Source organism: Boleophthalmus pectinirostris, unplaced genomic scaffold, assembly GCF_026225935.1.
Source record: "Boleophthalmus pectinirostris isolate CB_2022bp ecotype Guang Dong unplaced genomic scaffold, ASM2622593v1 HiC_scaffold_2, whole genome shotgun sequence".
Taxonomy (NCBI): domain Eukaryota; kingdom Metazoa; phylum Chordata; class Actinopteri; order Gobiiformes; family Gobiidae; genus Boleophthalmus; species Boleophthalmus pectinirostris.
Window position 1 is genome coordinate 486,554 of NW_026571152.1, and position 24,104 is coordinate 510,657.

Consider the following 24,104-nt stretch of genomic DNA (forward strand, 5'->3'; position numbering starts at 1 on the left):
AACTTTTCAACTCAAAAAACAAGTCAAGTCAGTTTATCATTAACTTCAAATGCAAAATAATAATATGTATATAGTTAATTACTCAAAAAACTACTACTATTACTGTTACTATTACTATTACTCTACTTTAAACTACATCACCTACAACATGCCAATGTAAGATTACCACTACCATGACTGTGGCAACTTCTGTATACCACAGTACTACAGGCATCAAATTACTACATTAAAATGGTATGTATGTTACTACATCAGAAACTATCTACCACAAACTACTACCGACTATACTGTACTGCTCTCATAGTGTTGCCACGATACTACAGTTTCAAACTCAGACTCAATAATACTGATTCTGATAAAAACACTTTCTTAAGACAACAGAATGTGATTTTCAGCATTAAATGGTAGTAATTTCTTTTCTATTCCCATGTGGTCTTATATCTGTGTAATCCAGTGTGGTCCATGTGTGTATACTTCATTACTTCATTACTATTATTAGTTTGTACGACCATAAACGAAAACTAAAAAATCCTTAAATTTTTCATTCTCATTACTGTTTATTTTATACGATCATAAACGATAAACTTTGTGCCTATGATAAACATTATTATTAGTATGTATGACCATAAATGAAAATATGTTTCTGCATGTGTGTATATGTGTGTATAAACATTTATATTGAGTGTATGTACTGGATATCTATGATGCGTATATGTATTAGAGCCCGGCCGATATATTGGTTGGCCAATATGCTTGCTGATAGGAGCCGATATTCCACGTGGGCATGTGATACGTCATTAAAAATCTTAGACTCTCTACATTATGTTCATTTAATCCAATTTACAGACAGATAAATGTCATAATATGTGGCTCCATATCAGTATTTATCTACGGAGTCATTTGTCTGTGTGTGTGTCCGTATTGTCCCTGAACACACCACAGAGTCGCGTCACTCATGTGTGTTTGTTTACACCCGCAGACACAGATCCAAACACTGAGATTATTTTCTTTTTACGGACAATCGGTTTGAGTCTGGATTAAAAGGACATTTATTAGTGCAGACTTGTGACGTGAGGAGGAGCCTGTGTGAGGCTGAGTGGTGGAAATATGTCGACTTTGAGGCTAGTTTTGGTCATTTGTTATGGATTAGCTGCTGTAGCTCCCGCACATAAACAGGCTGTTTTCTATTGGTCTATTGTAAAGTGACTATATTGGCTGTATATTTGTTACTGGACCTGCATTGATATGTAAATGAGCTGTGTATAGACGTGTGAATTATGACATTTGCGCATATAATTAATTACCGCGGCGCGCACGTATTTATGGCTAAAGTGCTAGTTTCTTTACTAGTTATGGGTCGGTCGCGAACGAAATGGCTCTTAGAGTCGGCTCTTTGAAGCGAACGACTAGAGCCTGATCCTTATTGGGAGCCGTGTTTTCTCTTTCTTTCACTTTTTTCTCTTCACGCCGTGTGCAGACTTGTGGTTTGACAGTGGCAGTGACTGAAAACAAAACTTTGAGAAATCTGTGTGTACATACAATAAAAAAATTTGCATATTTGGCTGTAGTTTAGCATTATTATTTATTAAAATAAATAAACCAGGACTAATCTTGGGCCCGAGATAGAACGAGTCCCGAAACTCAGTCCTGGTTCAGTTTTGGTTTAGTCCTGTTTTACACATGGTCTAGATCTGTTTTAGTCCTGGTTTAGTCCCATTTCAGTCCTGGTTTAGACCTGGATCAGTCCTGGTTCAGTCCTGCTTTAGACCTGCTTTAGTCCTGCTTGCAACAAAACAATCTGAAGAGCCGCTTGGGAGCCGAAAGAACCAGCAGCTTTTAGTGAGCCGAGCCAAAAGAGCCGGTTCTCTAAAAAGAACTGGAATACCCATTACTATTGTGTAGAATGTGATGCAAAAATGCCATTAAACCAACCTACTGTCTGTAAATATGATGTAGAGGCAGACTAACAATAAATGTTGCCTAAATAAACCCAATTTAAAATCCACCAGAGCCAAACCTAAGTTTTTAAACAATTCAACATTTACAGTGAATTTTTACATCACTAAATATATCGGCGATTATATCGGCTATCGGCAGCTCCAAATCTCAGTATATCGGTTTCATATCAGCCACAGCAAAATCCATTTCGGTCAAGTTCTAATATGTATGTATGTATGTATGTATGTATGTATGTATGTATGTATGTATGTATGTATGTATGTATGTATGTATGTATGTATGTATGTGCATATGTGTGTACATGTATATGTATGTATGTATGTATGTATGTGTGTATGTATGTATGTATGTATGTGTGTATGTATGTATGTGCATATGTGTGTACATGTATATGTATGTTATGTGTGGATATGTTTTTGTATATATGTGGGTATACTGCTGCATAATGACAGATAAGATGATATATAAAAAAAAAAAAAAAAAAAAAAAAGTGTGAACCAGGTGATTATGTAAAACAATTGGGGTAGGACTCTAAGTTTTTAAAACTTCATCCTCCTCCTTTTGAGCACCAGATCCCAAATATGTTCATGTACATATCACTATTTTTGTTATTGTTTTTGAATTTTGTTGTACCTGGCTCAAACAAATAAATAAATGAATGAATACTAGTCTATGTGCTCTTACACTTGTTCTGATGCAGCTCAACATCATTCTAAAGACATTCAGGAAAGCTTCATTTCTGTTCTGTCAACTGGACTTTTTTAGTATCGACACTTTCTTAAATGAGTATCTAGTTTCGATACTAGTGTTAGTATTGATTAGTATCTGATTTTCGATACTAGTGACAACCATTTTATTATTCCAAAAAGCTCCAAAAGTTTATGTGACAAACAACCAGATAAAAAAAAAACACCTAAACTTTACATCGAAGTTTACTTTTTTGGACTTGAAACTATTTTTGCTTTTTAAAACTTTCAAAATTACTTTAGTTCTTAAGATTATCAATTAACCAAATAATCTTGATCCCCCTATTCAGCTGCTCTCTATTATTTCAGAGGAGACCGTTCTTTAATAACACACAATGATTCCGTCTATAATTACAGCTTTGGGGTGAGAGGCGAGAATACCTTTAATTGACTGGTAATGGCGCTGATGAGAAGCACATTTAGTTCATTTTAATCACCATCTAAAAGCACATAATGACTGTGATCCAAGTTTCTCACCACGCACTGCTCAAACACACACTGCCCGCTCGTTATACTGCAAATCACTTATATGTTATGTATGTACTTTTAAAATGGGGCCTGTCCACACACATGTTCTCCGGTTAGGGCGGATTATCTGGTCATTATTGGATTTCTGGAGTAGTCAGAGTATTGACAGGGCATGTAAAGAAGCAGATTTTGGTTCATCTGATTTCTCTCTCTCTTTCATATATATATGGATGTAGGTCTTAAAGTTCACAAGAGTCAATTTTTCCTAATATATGACCTTTAAATCATGTTAGAATGTTATCATATCAAACATTTACCTGGAGTTGTATTTAGTTTCATTCACACATGTTTGAGTAACTCTGTATGATTAGTCTGGGTACACTGTAATGTCATGAAGTGGTAGTTTTGAAGTTAACCTTCACTTTAGTGAGACTGGAAATTCCAGGACTGAAATTAACCAAATGATTCTAGTGAAGTTGTGTGGAGATTTATCACATGATGTAGTAAGGTGGACCAGAGCATCAGAACAGAATATATCCAGGGTCTGCATGTTAAACATGTGTGAATAAAACAAAACACAACTCCAGGTCTGTTTGTGATGAGGAAACTACAGTAGAACACAGATTTTTTAAATTGTGTTATTTGACCCCTTTAACTATGCAAATACAGTAAAAACATACAGTAATGATACAGGCGGTGTAGCTGTCTTTAAAAAATGTAACTACTTCATTTTAAACAGTTTGCAGTCCAAAGTTATTCCTCACTTATCTTATGCATTCTGAGCATCTCTTACTCTCTGCAATGAGGTTATAAGAAGCCACCGTTTTGCCATCACAGTAATTTTGGCAACTACTATCATCCTAACCACACAATTTCTGATTTGCAGACAGTAACACACTTTATAATTTGATGCAGACATTACACAGCAGACTTATTTTGACCTTAAGAGCTACTTATACAACATAGCTGTACTGGGGCAAGACACATTTTTCTCAAATAATGGACTGTATATGGGAGAAAAACGGACAGGAGGTATAAAAGACACCTCGGAATCAAACCCACAACCTCCTTCCAGCACCTGCCTCTTTGGAACAGTAATAATTCATGATGCAGACTTTTTACAGTGTCTGCTGGTCCAGGAGACAGTGTGTGATGAGCTTTGATATGAGTCCATAGTAAAAGCACAACTGCATTTTGTTACTACCGTTCCAATAAACAGTGAATCAATAATTCATGTCCACATTAAAGTCCACTCTAAATGGGATTATAAAACACAGGCTTAAAGGCACAGGCTACGTTTCCTGCTTTTGTTTTGCTATTAGAGAGTTTAAAGGCGCTGTACTATGATTTTTACTGAGTTAAACATGTGTAAAAGAACTGTTTCATTTGAAAAGGTTTGCAGTGCTCCAAACGCATTCCTCACTAATTATTCACCCTGATGAGTTTATAAGCATTTTACACCTTCAGAGACCAGAGGGAAATGTTGATTGTCCCTGATGAAAAAAAAAAAAAATAATAAATAAAAATCAATAAGCCTAATTTTATGGTATCTAATCAGGTGTTGTGATGGATTTGGATCCGTGAGGGTCTGAGGCCGTGAGGGTCTGAGGCTGCTCTGGGGAATATAGAGGAGCAAAAAAAAGGGACCCACAGTGTCCTGCTTAAAGGTGTCCCAAGAACTGAAACAGACAAATGAAGGATCACTGAAAACTTGGAGTGAAGAGAGAGTGATGCTCTGGAGTGAATGAAATAAATGATGCTTTTGATAGGATGATGTTTTTAAGTTGCTGAGAGAACTGGGAGTGAATGATGATACAGAATTGATATGATGCTCTGGATATTATAAAGACTTTCTCTTTGTATGTTTGATTTTATAAACTATAACATCAACGTGTCCAGGGACAACAGGTGGAAATGAGCACTGGTGCTATAACCTGGTACAAAGCATCTCTCCTGTTAATATTAATGTATATTTTGCACTGTCCCTGTCTCAGTAAATAAATAAACTAAACTAAAGTTGCACTGTGTAACTTTCTGGTGGAGGGTCTGCCACCAGCTTGTGTCCACTGAAATGTTTTTACTTTGTCTAGATCAGGGGTCGGCAACCCAAAATGTTCAAAGAGTCCCAAAAAACAAAAACCATACCTGCCTGCAGCCGCAAAAAATGAAAAGCCTTATATAAGCCTAATATGAAGACAACATGGGCTGTCAGTATATTAGCTATATAAGCCGACTATTAAAATGATTAAGTAGGCTACAAATACAAAATGAGCATTCATGATTACACAAACCCCTTTTGCGACCCTCTTAGGACCCGTTTACACGAACATGGGTATTTTTAAAAACGGAGACATTTCCCTTCGTTTGGTCACATCGTTTACACGCAAACGGAGAATTCGCCTCTGAAAACGAATCTTTCTAAAAACTCTGGCTAGAGTGGAGATTTTGGAAAACTCTGGTTTCACGTTTGCGTGTAAACTGAGATAAACGGAGTTTTAGGAGCTGACGCACTGAAAGTGCAACCGACGTTTACCTGTTGCTATGACGATGATGATGGAAGCATTCAGAGCAGCAGTCGCATTTCTTCTGATCGTGCACAGGAGCACTCATAAAACAGCAGCATGTAGAACTTTGTAAGCAACATCAGCCTGGAGCAGAAGCTCTGAGCTCTTGCAGCAACGCCAAACACACTGGAGCAGTCAGCGCGCAGCCCCTCAAGACAGGGCTGTGGGTCCAGTGTTGGTCAGATTGTCCATCCTCCGTGTCCTGGTTCCAGACGGGGGCGAGCAAGAGCCCGCAAAGAACTGGGTCCGAGTGCTTCAGTGCAGTCATCTGTGCGCTGGTTCCGTGCGGGAAAAGCAAGAATGCGCTGTGAATCACAGGTCAGGGCGGGCTGCTCTGGTCCTCCGCGCTCGACCTGGTTCTGAGGGGGTGCAGCATCCGGACAGAAGCGTGAATCCCGTTTGGTTTGTTATACGTTGTTCTGAGCGGTCCGTCTGCGCACGTATTTTTTATTTAATTTTTTTTTCGGGGAAAGCGCTTCTCAGGTGGAGGCACCGGACACCACCCCCGCTTCAGTTCATCTGTTTGTTCTGCTGAAACATTTTTCATGTGTTTGCATTTGTACACAGCTGATGGATCAAATCCATGACCAGAGATGAACGAGGGTTTTACCCCTAAAAAAAACAGATTAAAACAACAACCAAAAATCATTCCTTTTCCATTTTTACTCATTTTTGAAAAAGCTCCAGGGAGCCACTAGGGGAGTGCTAAAGTGCATGCGGCTCCGGAAGCTGCGGGTTGCCGACCCCTGGTCTAGATTGTTCCACAGTATGACATTAAACTTATCTATTTATATGGAGACAAGTCCCAAATGCCTCCAGGCCAAGTTATAGGTCAGATCTGTGAGGAAGCAAGCTCACTTATTGTAGCAATGCATGCTTTTCGTAATATTTTTTGAGCAATAAAACTCCTGCAATTGAATAAATGCAGCATAGATGAGTTTAATGCCATATTGTGAAACCTTTCAGGCAAAGCAATAATATCTCAATGGAAATAGGTTTATGGCAGATCCCCTACCAGAAAAGTTACACAGAGCACCTTTAAACAAGACTTGTTCAAGACATTATACTTTTAATTCCCAATGAAACAATATCTTGTATTATATAAACTAAAGATGCACAATGTAACTCATTTACTGGATAGATTTTCTATAGACACACACTTGCATGCATGCAAAAAATGGTCCGAGAGGGGTTGCTCAAATTGCAAAAAAACAATTGACAACAATAACATGACTTTTTTACATATCTCTGTCCAGCATGTTTAAATCTTACAAAGGTCACTTGATTGTGGTCGATGTTAGACCTGCATGTTTTAATCAGGTTGAGGAAACATGACTTTATTCTAATCTCTGGTGAGGCTCCTCCCTCTGGAATTCTCCTCCCCAAAACATTTGGAGGGAAAATTCAAATGTAACAGGACACAGGACAGTTACAGGAGCAGAGGACACGCTCAGGACACAGGAGAGTTACAGGAGCAGAGGACACGCTCAGGACACAGGACAGTTACAGGAGCAGAGGACACGCTCAGGACACAGGAGAGTTACAGGAGCAGAGGACACACAGTGTGGAGCAGGAGGATTATTCGAGCTGATCTGGAGGTAAGACTTTTCAAAGATTTTATGTTTCTCTGGCCTAGAATGTCGTCATTGTTAAAATATGTTTGTGGTGTTTTATTTGAAATTAGAGTTAATGTAAGGACTCCATCAAACAAATTGTATTTGACTGTCCATCTACAAGAGTGTGACAGTTGTACTAAGATGTGAATGTGTTTGTTCCAGAGTCGTCTACAAACACAGAGTGACCTCCAGAGCTCTGCTGGAGCTGTGGGGAAGTTCATGAATGTTATAGCTGATGTTTCAGAAAAAAGGAAGATGTTTGAAAACCAACAAAACACAGACCACAGATGAACAAAGTAAGTAACTCAACTAAAATGATTTTAAATTAATTTTTCAAAATGTACTTCCTATTGAAACAGTGTGTTTCTACAGGGTGATGTGGCACTAGGAGACTTTATACCAGATGCCCTACCTGTTACTGTGTTTAGAGGAAGAAAAGCAGCACATGGTGAGTTTTGTTTCTGCAGATACAGTTCTAATGTTCTTGTTCTTCTGTTCTGGTCCATTATTGTAGTAATAAGTACTTTAAGTGTATTTAAACATGTACAACAGAGTAGATGATCAGAATGTGATCATCATGTGTTATTCTGTGTCCACAGAGACCAGAGCTTCTTCACTGGAATAAATCTTCACACTGTCCAGCTCCAAACTGTGTGTCTCTGTACTTGTGTGTCTCTGTGTGTTTGATTCTGTTTAAGACAAGACAGAACTGTGGAAAACTAAAGACTGTTTTTGTATTCTTTTACAGAATTAGATCAATTAAATTAAATTATACAAACTTATACATTTCATGATAAGGTAACATAAGATAAATTTGCATATTCAGCAGGATTTTATCAAATTTCATCAACATGAAAAAGTGACGTTCATGTTCGAGAAAAATATGTGTAGAGGGGATCGAAATAAGTTTCAAAGCCTAAAAATAATTTTATTGCATACAACCACTTTCCATAACTTTTTTACACAAATCCAGCGACCTTTTTTTTTCAGTGTGTTTGGGCAAAATATGAAGGGGGTAGATATAAAATGTACATGTTCTGACTGTGGCCAAATGGACTGAAATGTGGATTGTACAGTGAGTGGAGTGTGGACATACTTTATAGTTTGTCTGTTTTGTGAGCCCTGCCCTTTGGAAGAAGAGATGGCAATGAGCCCTTGGCTATAATCAGATCACTTTACATTCACGCTGTGTCATGTCTGTCCAGTAACATGCACTGTCACAATCAAATACATAAACACACAAATAAACAAACAAATAAATAAATAAATAGAGCAGGAGGGTCTGCTAATTTGCTTTTGTTCCACAGAGTGACATGAAATGAATCCAACTCGTGGAGATGACCAGAGGGTGACGAGAAAAAACAGGCCCAAGTTACACTTGTTTAAAATCACCTAAAATGTATTTAATAGACGATCGACATGTTTAATGCCATACTATGGAACTTTCCAGATTACAACATCTATAGAGACAGAGAAGTCAGTGACACATCCATGAGAAACGTTGCACAGTGCCCCTTTAATTCGTAGCCAGAAGTTTGAAAAAACTTTATTTTTGAATATTCAGCACATGTAATGTAACAGTGTATATACTGCACATACCTCCATAGTTCTACGCTGTAACAGTAATATTACAGTGCACTTATAATGACTTTGAGTTTGATATTACAGTTTACAGTGTATCTTGTACTTAATGAAGCATTTTATCAAGTACAATAAGACCATACTAATATAATATGCGTGTATACTTAACATGTGCCCATTAAACCATTATTCAATCTAAAGGCACTTGTGTGTCTGATAAATGGACATGTTACGCGTTGCCTCTTTAAGTCTAATGCATGTATGACTCATGTGGACAGCTCTTTACATTTTTCATACTCACTTAATATCTGAGAGAAACCAGCTAGAGGCCACTTCACCAGCTGCTCCCTGCACTCCGCCGTGTCTCTGGGGCTAAGGCCCTGGCCATTACAGAGCATGGGAGTATATGGGAGTGTACGGGAGTGCATGCGAGTGTATGGGAGTAGACTGAACATGGAGGGAGCAGAGTGCGCGCCCCTGGGCCTCTGTTTAGTGTACGGTGCTGTGCTGTGGTGGACTGTGGCGATCGATGCATTTGTTCAATAGATCATTAAGCAATCCCCCATAGCCCCGAATAACACGGATCAGGCAGCAGATAAGAGCACGCTCAATACTGGACCACAGCAACAGGAAGCACTGTGCACATGAGGTTTAACTGAAGGAATATATACTACTTTAAATCATTTATATCACACAGCTCATACTGTATCTATATATCTTTGGGGAGCACATGATGTGCAATGGTCGAGCTATTTACCAGTATTAATAATAGAGCAATGACAAAGAAGCAGTTCAATTGCTCCTTTGTCATTGCTCTATTATAAAAATAAAAAAATAAAAAAATTAAAATTAAAATTTAGTCTGTGTGGAATTATGGTTTAAAACACAACACTATCAAATCCGAGAGCTTTGTGACAGTTAAAAGTCTAGAGTGCACAGAAACATGTCTGTTTTGTTCTAGAGAAGGTCACACGCCTCAACCCAAATGCCAACTTATGCAGCGTTACATGTGCACAGTATAATACAGCACAATACAAATCCACCGGCTTCTCCAGACCACTCTTTATGTCAGTGCGAAAAATACACAGGTCTAATAACGGGATTGTCCATAAACACTGAGCAGAGCTGGAGTCCAGAGGCCAACATGACAAATGTGGGAGATTTTCATTTTGGGTCCAAACAGATTCAGTCATAGTCTCCTGGGCGAGTCCAAGTGTACGCACAGTGCTCCATACCTGCACTTGTTGATAATGTCCCTTATGCCAACAACACTCATGCCTGTACCACGTATCATTTCCCGTCCAGATTTTGTGCAACAAAATGTCTCCCTCCAGTCAAGACCAATACTCTGATATTTTACAAAACATTTGATCAGTTACATGAAACCAAAGGGTCTATTTTATTACAGGCTACACACCAAACAATTACAACAATCACTGATTATAGCTCTGCACTGATTCTGCTTTTTCAGTTCTAATACCAATGCTTTGGCTTTAAGTAGCTGCTGATTCCCAATATCAACTGATACCAGAGACTTCCTAAGAACAAAAAAAAATACTAATATTGTATGACAAAATATGTATTATACAAGTGTGTAACCACAGATCACATTTGTTTTGAAAGTTTGCACATTCTAAGACTTTCTGGACCAACTACCAACTTCTGGACAGTAAATGTTCATGGACTGGTGCCATCGTTCAATACAAGTATCAGTATCCTTCTGAGCCACAGTACTCAGAAAGAAAAAATGCCACAGTAGTACTTTTACTCCTCACCTTATATTCGTTCTCCCTGTTCTTCTGTCTACTCTTCCACCTGTCAATCAAAAACATGGACTGGTTAGGAACCATTGATTAAACAAAGAATACAGAGAACAAAAACTGCACACAGAAAACACAAAACACCAAGGTTATGAAAGAACTAGGTTTAACCCTCACGCTCTCAACGGGGTCACACTGACCCAAAGAACTTTTTTTTTCCTTCCCGCTCTCTTGGTAAATCAGAACCAAACATTTATTTTCCAATAAATTCTTGTCAGGCTAGAAAATACATTTTTGGGTCTGATTGACCCGCCCCAAGAGAGCGGGAAGGAAAAAAAAAATTTCTTTGAGTTAATGTGACCCCGAGGAGAGTGTGAGGGTTAAGCACAGTGGCACTGCAGTTAGAAGTGTGGAGTATGAATGTTCTCCCTGTGTCTGTAGGTTTCCTCTGGGATAGACTAAGTATCTGCCGATAATTGATATTCTTAAAACACAGTTAACGAGTCATGTTCTTCAACTCAAATTTTTCACTATTGGTGCTGATATTCGATACCAGTATCGGTATCAGTACATACATCGGTACATACTCCAGGTGCTGCCACTAAAACCATGTAGTGTATGGCCCGTCTGGACCCTGGAATATCCTGTACAGATTTTGTTATGAAATTAATCTCGATTGAAGGCCACTTTTTAATAAGACAAAATCAAATTAAATAGAAAAATGTGATCGATCAACATGAAAAAAAGTCATAGTGGCAGCCTTAATGAAGATAGGAGTTTAATGTTATACTGTGGAACATTAAAGGCAAAGCACCAACATATCCACAGAGACAAACAGGTGGCAGACCCTCCACCAGAAAAGTTCTTTCAAAATTCAATAAAACTCACGTAGTCACATTATTATAACTGGGAAAGAAAGCTCTGAAAAGTCTATGCTTTAATATGTGAGAAGTACGGAGTTCCCCAGTGCATGAGGAGGCTGGAGGTTGTGACCCTGTTTAATGGGGCAGGTGCAGACAGGGGCAGAAGGCTGAGGGCTGTTAGCGAGAGGTGTCACTGTGAAACCAATGGGATGGTGTGGCAGAGAGCAGAGCCACAGCTGGAGAGGAGGAACGGCCTCATCCTTCCACAGACTGGGTTTGGGAGGCGCTTATTGCCTTTTTAAAATGCACTAATACCAATCATCCTGTCTGCTTCACTCATTAACATCAGAGCGTACTTGATTTAAGCACATCATTCCATAGGCCTGCAGGCAAAAGCCACGCACTCGACACACACACAGCATTTATAGCACTGCGCACCACTCTATAAAGCAGTGTGTGAAAGGAGACTCAATGTGTGAAAATGTGACAGTTTTGCCATGAAGGGAGAAGAATGACAATTACAGCGACTCGAAGAAAGCTCAGCTAAGGCACACGTGGATTTTACAAGGTAAAAAGCACCTTACGCAACCTTTCTACCTTCTCGTCTCCATGGAGATGTCATTACCATGTCTGTACTGTTCCACATTAAACTTATCTCCACAGATAAGTGGGAGATGCCACCTAGCTACGTTACATGTCAGATCTTTTAAATGGTCACATTTTTATACCTTCCAGGCTCAGAGCACTTTACATCAAGAAACCACACCATCCACACACACTCACACACCCGTGTACACACAGACTAGGGGTGTCTTGCCCAAGAACACAACTACAGCATTCATCTGTAGGAGCTTCACTGCCAGAGATCTGAACCCTCAACCAATGATGTTTATGTCGAGAGTGGACAAACACTCTAGACCTACTGTCACCTACCCCCACCCACCTGTGCACGGATTCAGGGATTTTCAGACATCATAAGCACCAGCAACTGAGTAAAGTGAGTAAATGCAAAATAGATACGATTAATGCCATACTGTGGAACATGCCGAGCAAAGTAACATGACATCTTCTTCGGCAAATGCAAGAGAACTAGTCGTAATTCTCATACAGGTTTGGAAAATAGATTCAATTAGTATTAGTATTTCTTGTAGAGTATACACTACAATCTTTCAGTCACTTGTACTTTTGTGCAAACCTGAACCTCACTCAAAACATGCACACGCCTGTTGATCATATTTCCAATGGATTGAAAATATTTAATCACAAAACAACGACAGATTTATGTTTTGTGTGTTATTTCCCCATCCTCGCCTTAAACTATTTGTCTAAGAATTTAGTGTCAAAATGAACCACAGTTTCCACACCTGCCTCCCTCCTCCACATTCTAATGATCCCAAACACGACATGTAGTTTCTTAATAGCCCAATAAAGGTTATAATTACGTAGCATTAGCACTAGCACACGTAGGACGCCTCTCTGTAGTAAATACCACTGTGAGTGTGTGATGATGGCACAGATCCAGCCGTGAGGAGAAGAGACACTTTAAAGGGCACCACCTGCTGTGTATTGGAGCAGCTCCGAAAAAAAACCAAAAAAAAAACAGCTAAACATTGATTTAGTTTCATCCACACATCAAATTCCTTTACTATTGATTCTGGTCTTTATTATGAACCCAGCTGCTCCGCCACCAAGGTGCGCCGTACTGCTCAACAAACTATTTGGTATTTTGCCTACAATGTTCCACAGTATGGCATTAAAGGTCCTATATTATGTAAAATGGACTGAGCTTTAAGACATTTTAGAATGTTGTTACCACATCAAAAGCAGACCTGGAGTTGTGTTTTGTTTCATTCACATGTTAGAGGAATTCTTTATTATGAGTCTGTCTACATCTGCAAAGCTCAAAACGCTCAGTTTCACCCTGTGATGTCATGAGGTGGTAGTTTTCAAGTTAACTCCTTTTACTTTTTGTTCGATGAGCTGAAATGATCCAAATGATTCTTGTGAAGGTGTATGGAGTTGAAAAACACAGTGGAGCACTTCCTGTATTACCACATGACATCACAATGTGGAACAGAGTGTTTTCTCTTTGAGAGAAGAAGTAAATATGCAGAATGTGTGTGTTGAACATTTGTGAATGTAACAAACACAACACACATCAGGATACAACATAGATGAGAGAACAGTGTCATGTCATTGGTTTATTTTGATTGTGATAAACCTACACTGAAAAGTATCCACAGTCACCTGTGCACAGATCTGACGCTGCTGTCATCTCTATAGATACTGTGGAACATTCTAGACAAAGCAGTAATGTCTACATGGAGACAAGCAGGTGGTGAAACCTAGTGGCGGCTGGTGGTATAATTTCTATATATATATATATTATTAATATATGTATTATATATAGTATTTTAGCGAAACAGAAACAGACAGTCATTTTGGTCACTACTGGCTGAACTATCAGCACAACGCACAGCCAAGCGCAGTTTTACGCAAGTTTACCCAAGTTTACGTAGCAGCACAACCTGATCCACCGCTCGCTGCCAGACCCAACAACACAAGGTAACACGGCGCTCACACCCATTCCCAACAACGTCAGCAAAATCACAATAAGATAAGAGGCTCTGGTCACAACATGAACACACGGCATCAGCGCCGCTGCTACAGCACACAACAGAACAACTGGAGCAGCTCCACCGCACACACCAGCTCATTTACGCACTATTTAACTATTAACACTATTTACCTGTGAGTTACACCCTTATCATCAGAAGGCCCCCTAGTCAGAAAGCCCACAAGTCAGAAGGCCCTGTAGTGAGAAGGCCCACTAGTCAGAAAATCATTCCCTCTTCTATTGGTTTGTCAGCAACATTTCTCTTGAACAATTGAATGTATATTTGATGAAAGCAACAGGGGATAATCCCTGGATATCAGGGAAGAATTAGTAAACTTTTGGATGTTTACCAATTAAAAATGGCTGCAACATCAACATTTTTAGAGATATTGACAGGAAAATGCATAATCATGCATAACAGCATTAGCTAAGGCCAGCATTACTTAATTTGTTGGTTTACAAACCAACCAATGCTATATTAAAAGAAAAAGATTTAAAATAAAATTGAAATGAAGGTTGTAGAGCTCAAATTACTGAACATTTTGCAAGCTGTTGCCTGAACCCTGTTACACTTAAGACAGCCATTTCCACCCAAATCATTATTTCCTCAAACATTTTTGCTGTATTTTAAGGGTTTAATATATTTATTAATTTTAATATTTACTTTTTTAAATATTTAAAACTTGAAATACAATTTCATTGTATTATTTGGTTGTCTCCAAAAATGTATTGTCCACTACAACGATAAAACTGGTCCAAATCCCGGTCCAGTCAGGTCCATAACGTGAGGTCCGGGAGCTGAATGCACGAACTGATTGTAAAATTGTCTTAAACTCTCTTTCCACTTAAATCTGACAGTCACACCAGTCCATATCAACACCAGGACACCAGGTGGACTTAAGCGCTACGCTAGATGAGACTTTTACAACGAGAAACAAGCGGGCAAAGGCGGATAGAGCAGCGAGCGACTGTCCCGGCTCCAGCAGAGAGTGGGCCCTGGTCCCAGCGGTGGGTCTCTCCTCGCGCTTTACTGTGAACAAGTTTAAGCTAAAGTCACTCGCCACTATTAGCCAGTGTACGAGTCAGAATAAGAGCCTTAGTATCTCAACAGAAGCACTCATTTGAGTTTAATGCTTCTTTTCTTGCTCTTACTCCCTAAAACTGTTCCTGGGACGTACTTGTAGGAACTCTCCATAAGTGTACAGCACACAGCTCTGTTGATGTCATCATTAGCGCCTGTAGCAGGAACATGTGTCAGTGCAGAGTCGGGGCTGAGTGACAGAGCAGCTGAACCACAACAGGTCAACATGTGTGTTCATGTTTCATCAGAACAATCAGTTGATTTCAGGGCGCTCCCACCCTGCGCCCAAACACGGATTCTAGAGCTAATGTAAAGTAATGGGCAAAAGCAACATCATGACGTCAAATTTTCTCAAAACTCTTATAGAAACTCCATTAGGTCTGATCTGAAGGTTGGTGGTTTGATTCCAGCTCTCGACATAAAACATCACAGGTTGAGTGGTCAGATCCACTGACCCACAGGTTGGCTGGTGTGATACCAGCTCCCACAGATGAATGCTGTCGTTGTGTCCTTGGGCAAGACACTTAACCCACCTTGCCCACAGTGTCAGCGTACACTGGTGTGTGAATGTGTGTGTGAATGGGTGAGTGGTTCCTTGTTGTAAAGCGCTTTGAGTGCCTTGAAGGTGGAAAAGCGCTATAGAAAAATGTGACCATTTACCATTTACCATTAGGTCGCACTGACTCACCGCACTCAAATTCCGAACACATGACTCAAATAAAGTGATATGAGCACATTTAACGTGATAAAAATATGTCTATGCAGATACACGTTACATTTTAAACAAAATATTAAACATATAGCCTAATACAAAATAACAACTTTTTTAAAATTTTTTATCTTGGTCAAGTTAGGGAGTGCGGCGCTCTTGGCCCCTATTGACCAGCCACCACTGGTGAAACCTCCACAAGAAAATTACATTTACTGTAGCCAAACCTCCTTGTCAAAACCCGACTTTGTTGCATTTCAGAAGTTAAACTGACCTGGGTAGTTCTTAGATGGGAGATAGCTGCCCCAGGTGCCACAAGGGGGCACCAGAGGCAAAAACTGTTGTTGTGTTCTTAGGCAAGACACTTCAGCCACATTGCCTAGTAGGAATGTGATGTGTGTGTGTGTGTGTGTGTGTGTGTGTGAGTGATGGTGGTGGTGGGAGGGGCTGATGGTGCAGACTGGCAGCCTCATTTCTGTCAGTCTGCCCCAGAGCAGCTGTGGCTACAATAGTATTTTACCATCACCAGGTAAAATGAATGAATAACGCACCAAACTGTAAAGCGACTTTGAGCGTCTGGAAAAGCGCTGTATAAGACTAATGCTTATTATTGTACCTTTAATATGCAATATAACACTAACATGTCAACCCCAGAACAATGAAAAAAGTACAAACTCAACCAGCAGCAAACACAAGGTATACACTGCACTTCAAGAAATTATTTTGTGTCCACATGAAAAAATGCAATGAGAAAGAGAGAAAAAAGAATAATTGAAAACTCTCTCTTTGATCATTTACTGTAAAGATAAGAGTGAAAATAAATTGGTTTTGAAGGAAGTCACAGCACTTGACATGAGCACAGCGCTGAGTCTCTCCACAGTTCCACACTGGGGTAGTGCTCAAGAGAAGTGCTGTGAGGGTCTGACCAACAAAGAGACACATTTGAAAAGACACAAGATACAAAGTGCTGTTCTGTGTATCAGCTGTAACATCACGACTGTTTAAAGAGCCCATATAAGACAATTTTCTGATCTCTGTTCTAATGTTGCTTCCTCATCGCAAACACACCTGAAGTTCTGTTTTGTTTTGTTTCATTCACACATGTTTAACACACAAACCCTAACCCTGCACATTTACACTGAGTTCTTCTCTCAAACAGAAAACACTCTGCTCCACCTCGTGATGTCACACAAGAGGTGTTCCACTGTGTTTTAAACTGCATTCACCTACACCAGAATTATTTGGATGATTTCAGCCCTGGAATTGATCTCTACTGAACTAAAGGTAAAAGGAAAAAGTAAAAGGAGCTGTTCACTTGAAAACAATCACTTGATGACATCACAAGGAGGGCTGGGTCTCATTACGAAGTTGCTGATATGATACATATAAATACAGTGCACTTTCAGTTCAATACAATATAATTCAAATCAATTCAATCTGGTTCAATGAAGAAAACCTAAATCATGTCTGTGATACTAAAAGTCTTTGTTAAACCGCTTCTTGTGCAAAGTGAAAATGAAACACAAACATTTTACTCATCAAAAGAGTGAAAATGTCAAATGTAGCATACACAGGTTTCTTTCCTCTACAAACAACAAAACTGTAGCTGTAACATTTATTTAGTAAAATATACCAAAAAATACTCTTGGCGATATATCGATGCAGCAGTCCACAGTATCAATACTGTATCATCACATTAAATGATACAATATTTCAATATTTTTGCACAGCCCTAATCACCAGGTGCAACAGAGCAGTTTGAGCTTTGTGGATGTAAACAGACTAATAATGCAGAGTTACTCAAACATGTGAATGAAACAAAACACAACTCCAGCTCTGTTTTTGAGGAGGGAACAACATCAGAACATGTAGATCACAAAGCTCATAAAGCTCACAAGAGTCCATTCTGCATAATATAAGACCTTTAAGTGATAATTTCTTCCATAAACAACAAAATATCCAGTTTTATTCTGTATAAAAATTGCTAATATGTAGTTTACACCTCTACAAACATGTTCTAAAATGCATAGAATTCTTGTCTTAATATTAATCCTGCAGAGATCAAAATGTGAACATTGATCAAAAAAACAGGAACCTACATCTCAACACTTGTCAGTAAAAAGCGCAAAGATTTTTTTTTCCTCATAACTGTTCAGCACAAATGTCCTTTTACACACAAGGATGCAGGGCTTGGAGTCTGGCAGTTTAAACAAGGCTAACAACAACACCTTTGACAAGGCAGATCTGTGAAGTAAAGGACTCAGAGCCAGTACAAACATGAAAGTCAAAAACAGGACCAATATAACACCAAAACTGGATTGAAACCTAGAACTAAACCTGGAACAGATCAGGCCTAAACCAGGACTAAAACAAGGCCAAACCATACAAGAAGTAAACTGGGCTCAAACCAAGACCATATGTGAATGCACCCAAAGATCAGATCATCTTTTTGTCCGATAAATCTGCCTCCAAATTCCTGAATTATTAGACCAAACTTGGCTTGCAAATAGAACCCATAATCTCCTTGGAATAGGGCAGAAGAACTTACCAGTGTGCCACCACACACTTGAGGAGCCCCATATAAACAATAGCTTTGCCAAACCCAGGAGCTTTGATGTGCTGCTGTTTTTGGCGTCTCTAAGTAGGACAAACATGAGCTCCACACTTGGACCAGAAGAGCCTCCTGCCTCCTGCTGCAGGGGCCCTCTCCATCTGGATACAGGAGCAGAGACAGCCTCCTGGAGACCCCCAGATCCTCCTGAAGGGTGGGGGAGATGTATGGAGAGACGTATGGGGTGTGTGTGGAGGGATGTATGAAGATCTGGATGTCATGGAAACAACGGGATATGGGAGATAATCCATGTTTGTATTAATGTTCAGAGGATCAGGAGGCGAAACAAGAAAAGAAAGAGTTACGACTATTGTGTGTCCACGGAATATTGTTCTTTGCCTGAAATGTCCCATAATTTGGAATTAAACTCGCAGATGATGGTATCAGATCTGTGAAGAGATGACCTGCTAACACTAAGAAAGCATGTTTGCATGTCATAGATTATAATCTATAATATAGTGAACACAAGCACAATAGGTCAGCTTTAATAGTCAATTTACTACACAGTGATGGCGATAGGCTCTTAGAGTGTCTCAAAGTATGATGATTCAATCCCAAACTAGCAGAATTTGGTGGCTTCTGTATTCTGTGTACATGATAATCTTATTTTATAAACTCCCAAAGGAAGACGTGCAGCTGGTTCAGGAGCAGAGGGTGTAAAGAATGAGGCTGGATGGAGTGAGGGGTTTTGCCTTGGCGTCTTAAACTGGTGATTACATTTTATAGAGACATTTATAATTAACAACAATTAATAGTCAAGTCAATCGATACTGACATCCCATGTGATAAAAGCCATTACTCTGCTGCTTAGCAAACACTAAATCAGCTTTAACAATACATCATTAACTCATCTCCATCTCAATTAAACCCTATAGGACTGAGGAGTGTTGTGACGATGCCTTCTGTTTGTGTGTGTGTGCTTGTGTGTGTGTGTGGGTGTGTTATGAGGGGGCGGGGCGGAGCCAGATGAATACCCCCACACCTTAAAGACTCACAGCACGGCGCCCCCTGGAGGACATCTGTTTGGGCAGGTGTGTGTGTGTGAGGATGTGATTAAGATTGGCAAGACTCTCATCCATCGCGGCGCAGGGGAGAGCCAAACCTGAGCCAGGAGAGCAGCGTGCCGGAGCGAGGGGAGGGTGGAGGAGAGGAGGGTGGAGGGGGAGGAGACGGGGCCTGAACAGTTGAGTCGTCCTGGGACAGATGGAGGTGATGATTGGAGTTTGAGTGAAAGAGAGAGGAAATCCAAGGGAACAGGAGAAGAGGAGTCATTTTTCAAAGTCAAAGATTGTGAATTTAGTGGTGGTTATAATTTTACAGATAACAGAGGTCTGTTACCTAGCAACCATAATGTAAACAAGAGCTAAAACATGTCTAAATTGCACAAAAGTGATAATTTGACAAATAGAAATAAATCACAACATCTTGAATTTATGAAATTACTATAACATTATAAAAACTGGATGGAAACCAAGTCTGTACCAGGACAAGTGTGAACGCATCCACATAACAGATCATATTATTGTACAATACATCTGCTTCCAATTCCTGATTTATTAGACCAAAACTGGCTTACAAACTGAACTCGAACTCAGAATCTCCTTGGAATAGGGCAGAAGAACTAACCACTGTGCCACCATACACTCGAGGACACAGTCTATACAAACACCAGATCTGCCAAACCTTTCAAACTAAGATGTGTGTACCAGGCTCGTTCCCATCAGTGCACGAAGGTTTTGATGGAACATTGTAATGGACATGTTACTGCTTTGCCTGTAATGTTCCATGGTGTGACATTAAATGTATCTGACAGGGCACAAGGAGATGCCACCAGTCAGTTACAGGTCAGCTCTGTGGAGAGGCATGCTCTGCTCACAGTGAGAATGTATGCTTTAAACTTGTAAGCAACAAAACATCTGCAATTAGCAATGAAATATCATTCCAAGGCAAAGATAACATCTCCATGGAGATGAGCCGCTTCAACCAGAAAAGTTACATAGTGCATCTTTAAGTCTTTGTACATGTTTGAAAATGTCAGATACAGTTTACCTAACTCCATTTGTATGATATTTCTGTGACACTAAACTAAGAAATTATTTGACTAAACCTCGACTCAAATTAAAGAAAGAAATTTATAATTAAAAACAGAATCAAAAATTCTTGCCAAAATGAATGCTGCAATGTTTGAAAAAGATGCAATTAAATAGAGAAAGAGTGGAGCCCTCACAGATAACACTTTTCAGATGAGCTAAAATCCTATCTGGAACATTAGTCCAGGTTAGTGACAGGACTTTCAGCCCTTTTATGAGCTCTAAATTTTTTGAATGTGTTCCTTTCAAATAGCTGGTCAAAAGACACAAAGATGCCAAGATTTGTTCAAAATGATTCAAAGTGAGACTGGAAGTGAGTTGGACCTTTGGAATTATGCATGATCTAAATAAAACAATGCACTACAAGAATAAGACAAGAAAACTATCTGCTATATAGTGATGTTTTGTGCACAAATGGTCGCTCGTGTTATCCACTCTGCTTCTGTGCTGAATCACGTGTTAGTTCAGGGTTAATCAGTGTGAAAATGCATCAAAACTAGAAAGAAATAGTTTTGGCTCTTTTTAAAAAATGAGATCCAGTTTCCCGCTCATGAATGTCAAATGACTAGTCCAGTTCACCATTTTGAACCAAAAATATGCATGTGAAGGCGGAGAGGATGGAGGATATGGTGTACTTTCCAACGGGGTAAAGTTATTCTGAGCAGTGGAACAGCCTCGAGAACAAATTCTCACTTTTCACTTTCAAATGAAGACGTCACAGAAACTACAGCAGATGGGCTTTATTTTCAGTGCATTTCTGTGTTCAGAAAAACCACCCCCCAGAGTGGACAGAATGGTAAAAACAGTTCATGGTGTCGATAGTGAAAGCCTATAGGACTCATGTGGGCACTGGGCTTGGCAGAGTGGCAAACATGGAGGGACCAGAGTCACTTCATGCTCTAATGTAAAGAGACAACACGCCCGCTTTCATTTGTACGCTGTGGAAAAGCCTGCCCCTCCAACACGCTTCTATCCACAACAAAAATATTTGGTTTCATTACAGAATGGGAAGAAGTCAGGGGATTTTGAGCCAATGAACAACACAAAGATGGTGAAAACATGTAAGAAAACCACACACAAATTTGATGTTGTTGTGTGTTTGGGCAAGACACATCACCTCATCAAGCTGGCTGCATCAGGGAGGGCATCAGGTGTAAAGATCTAGCAAAACTTTAGTGGCTGTGGCATTTCCTGACAAAATAGTAATAGGTAAATAAAAAACTGAATTAAAACATGTGTGATTTCCAGTTCACAGATGTTGTAAAATGCTCAAAAGTACTTGAGCATCTCCATGTGTGACGTAGGTTGACCGTAAAGTGGGTTGGGGTTCAGTGAGTAAGTTTAAAAAATCCAGACGAGATGTGGGCCACAGTTTACTTTTTTTTTGTTTTCAATAATTACAAAAAGTGCAAGTGCAAGAAGGACAATAAATCATTTTAAAACCAATTGTGTGCAATTTCTTTTGTCATATGTGCAAATATGTTGAAAGTGCAGTGTTTTAAAGTGTCCTAGTGAAGGGTGAAGATGCTTAGTGTACTTACGGGTAACAAACCATCAGCCTGTTTGTTACACCATGGAAAAGAGCAGGTGAGAAGCTCCACCAGAAAAGTTACACAATGCACCTTCAAGTTAATTTAGACTATGACTCTAAGTTTTGTCATTTGAACTGAATGGATACTCAAACTTACTCAAGGTACAGCTGTAATCAATGAATCCTATGGAGAGAAGCTGCTGTTAATCATTTCTTACAGTTTATCTGCACAGATCAGATCATTCACAAATCCAAGTCCAAATGAAGCAGTTTACCGCGGGACATTCCACCACCTCTGTTCTGTTCCAGGGTTCTTTACAGACCTCTCACACATTTTAAGTTGATGGTGCACGCTGAGTACAGGGTGCAAAACCACACAAAAAATCTTTAACAATCAAAAAAGCAATTCCATTTCACATAGAGGAGAGAGAGAGAGAGAAGAGAGAGGAAGAGAGGAGAGAAGAGAAAGGAGAGGGGGAGAGGCAGTTACAGAGACCTAAACAGAAATGAAAGAGGGATAAAAGCACTCCACCCCTCCATATCTACAAGAAAGAGGCTTAACACCATTACCCCGCAGCTCAGATGGAGCTCTTGGTTTGGAGTCTGGACTGGTGGAGGACAGAGGAAAGGGCATGGAGCTCATTAACATCTGACGCACTTTAGCTGGCTATACTTAAAATAGATCACACCATCCTGGATGATTGGAGCACTTCAGAAAACACCATCAGAAACTTTTTGACATGAAAATAGATAAACAAGAACACTGCATTGTACGAGATAAAGGGTTTTTAGGAACATTTATGTTTAAAGGTTTTATATTACACAAAATGGACTCTTGTGTGTGGACCCTGCTTAGACTGCTGCCCCTGCCATCCTGCCCTGGATAAGCAGAAGAACATGGATGGATGGATGGACTCTTGTGAGCTTTTAGCCATGTTAGAATGTTGTTCTTTCATCTAAAACAGACCTAGAGTTGTGTTGTTTCATTTAAGTAATCCTTTATTATTACTCTAGTTACATTTCCAAAGTTCAAAATACTCTGTTCCACCATGTGATGTCATGAAGTGGTAGTTTTCCCATTAACAGCTGCCCTTTACCTTTGGTTCAGCAGAGATTGGCAATTCCTGGTCTGAAATGATTCACATGATTCCAGTGAAGGTGAGTGGAGTAGTTTCTTTATTACCAATTGACATCATAATGTGGAACAGTGTTTTCAGTTTGAGAGAAGAACAGACACAGGGACTGCTCCAAAGACACTCCTTATGATTCATATTATGCAGACACTGTTCCAGACCTGATAGTCCTAGTTCAGTCCTGAAGCTAAACCCTCCTGGTTCAGTCCTGGTTCGGTCCTGGTTCGGTCCTGGTTCGGTCCTGGTTCGGTCCTGGTTCGGTCCTGGTTCGGTCCTGGTTCGGTCCTGGTTCGGTCCTGGTTCGGTCCTGGTTCGGTCCTGGTTCAGTCCTGGTTCAGTCCTGGTTCAGTCCTGGTTCAGTCCTTCCTCTCTTCTCTCACAGCGGGCTGAGCTCAGTGTGCTGGCTCTGGTCTTGTGGAGGGGGCAGACTCCTCCTTGACGCTCTGTGTGAGAAATGTATATATTTGTAAGTGCTAATGCTAAGAGGCGCGGAACAGGGACCGGCTGCAGAGCAGATGGTTCAGAGCGAGGCAGAGGATCAGAGCGGAGCTCACACCCGCCTGCGCTAACCCCCATCCTGTTACATCTGACAGAGCAGCCACATGCACAGCTCTGCTCCACGATTCAGCACACTCCTGCTCTTAATCCTGCTCTCAATCCTGATTTTAGTGCTGGTTCAGTCCTGTTTCAGTCCTTCTTCTAAGTCATAGTTCAGTTCTGGTTACAGCTTTGGTTCAGTCCTGGTTGAAGTCCTGGTTTAGTCTCGTTCTTGGTC

General features: G+C 40.0%; 1 protein-coding gene across 1 annotated transcript in view; it reads right to left on the minus strand.

Annotated features, from left to right (window-relative positions):
- Positions 1-24,104, minus strand: part of plxnb2b (plexin b2b) — a 438,171-nt gene that overhangs the window by 279,789 nt on the left and 134,278 nt on the right. The window contains exon 3 of the mRNA XM_020919155.2: positions 10,710-10,749. The gene's annotated coding sequence lies outside the window, so the exon portion shown is untranslated. The remainder of the gene's footprint in view (positions 1-10,709; positions 10,750-24,104) is intronic.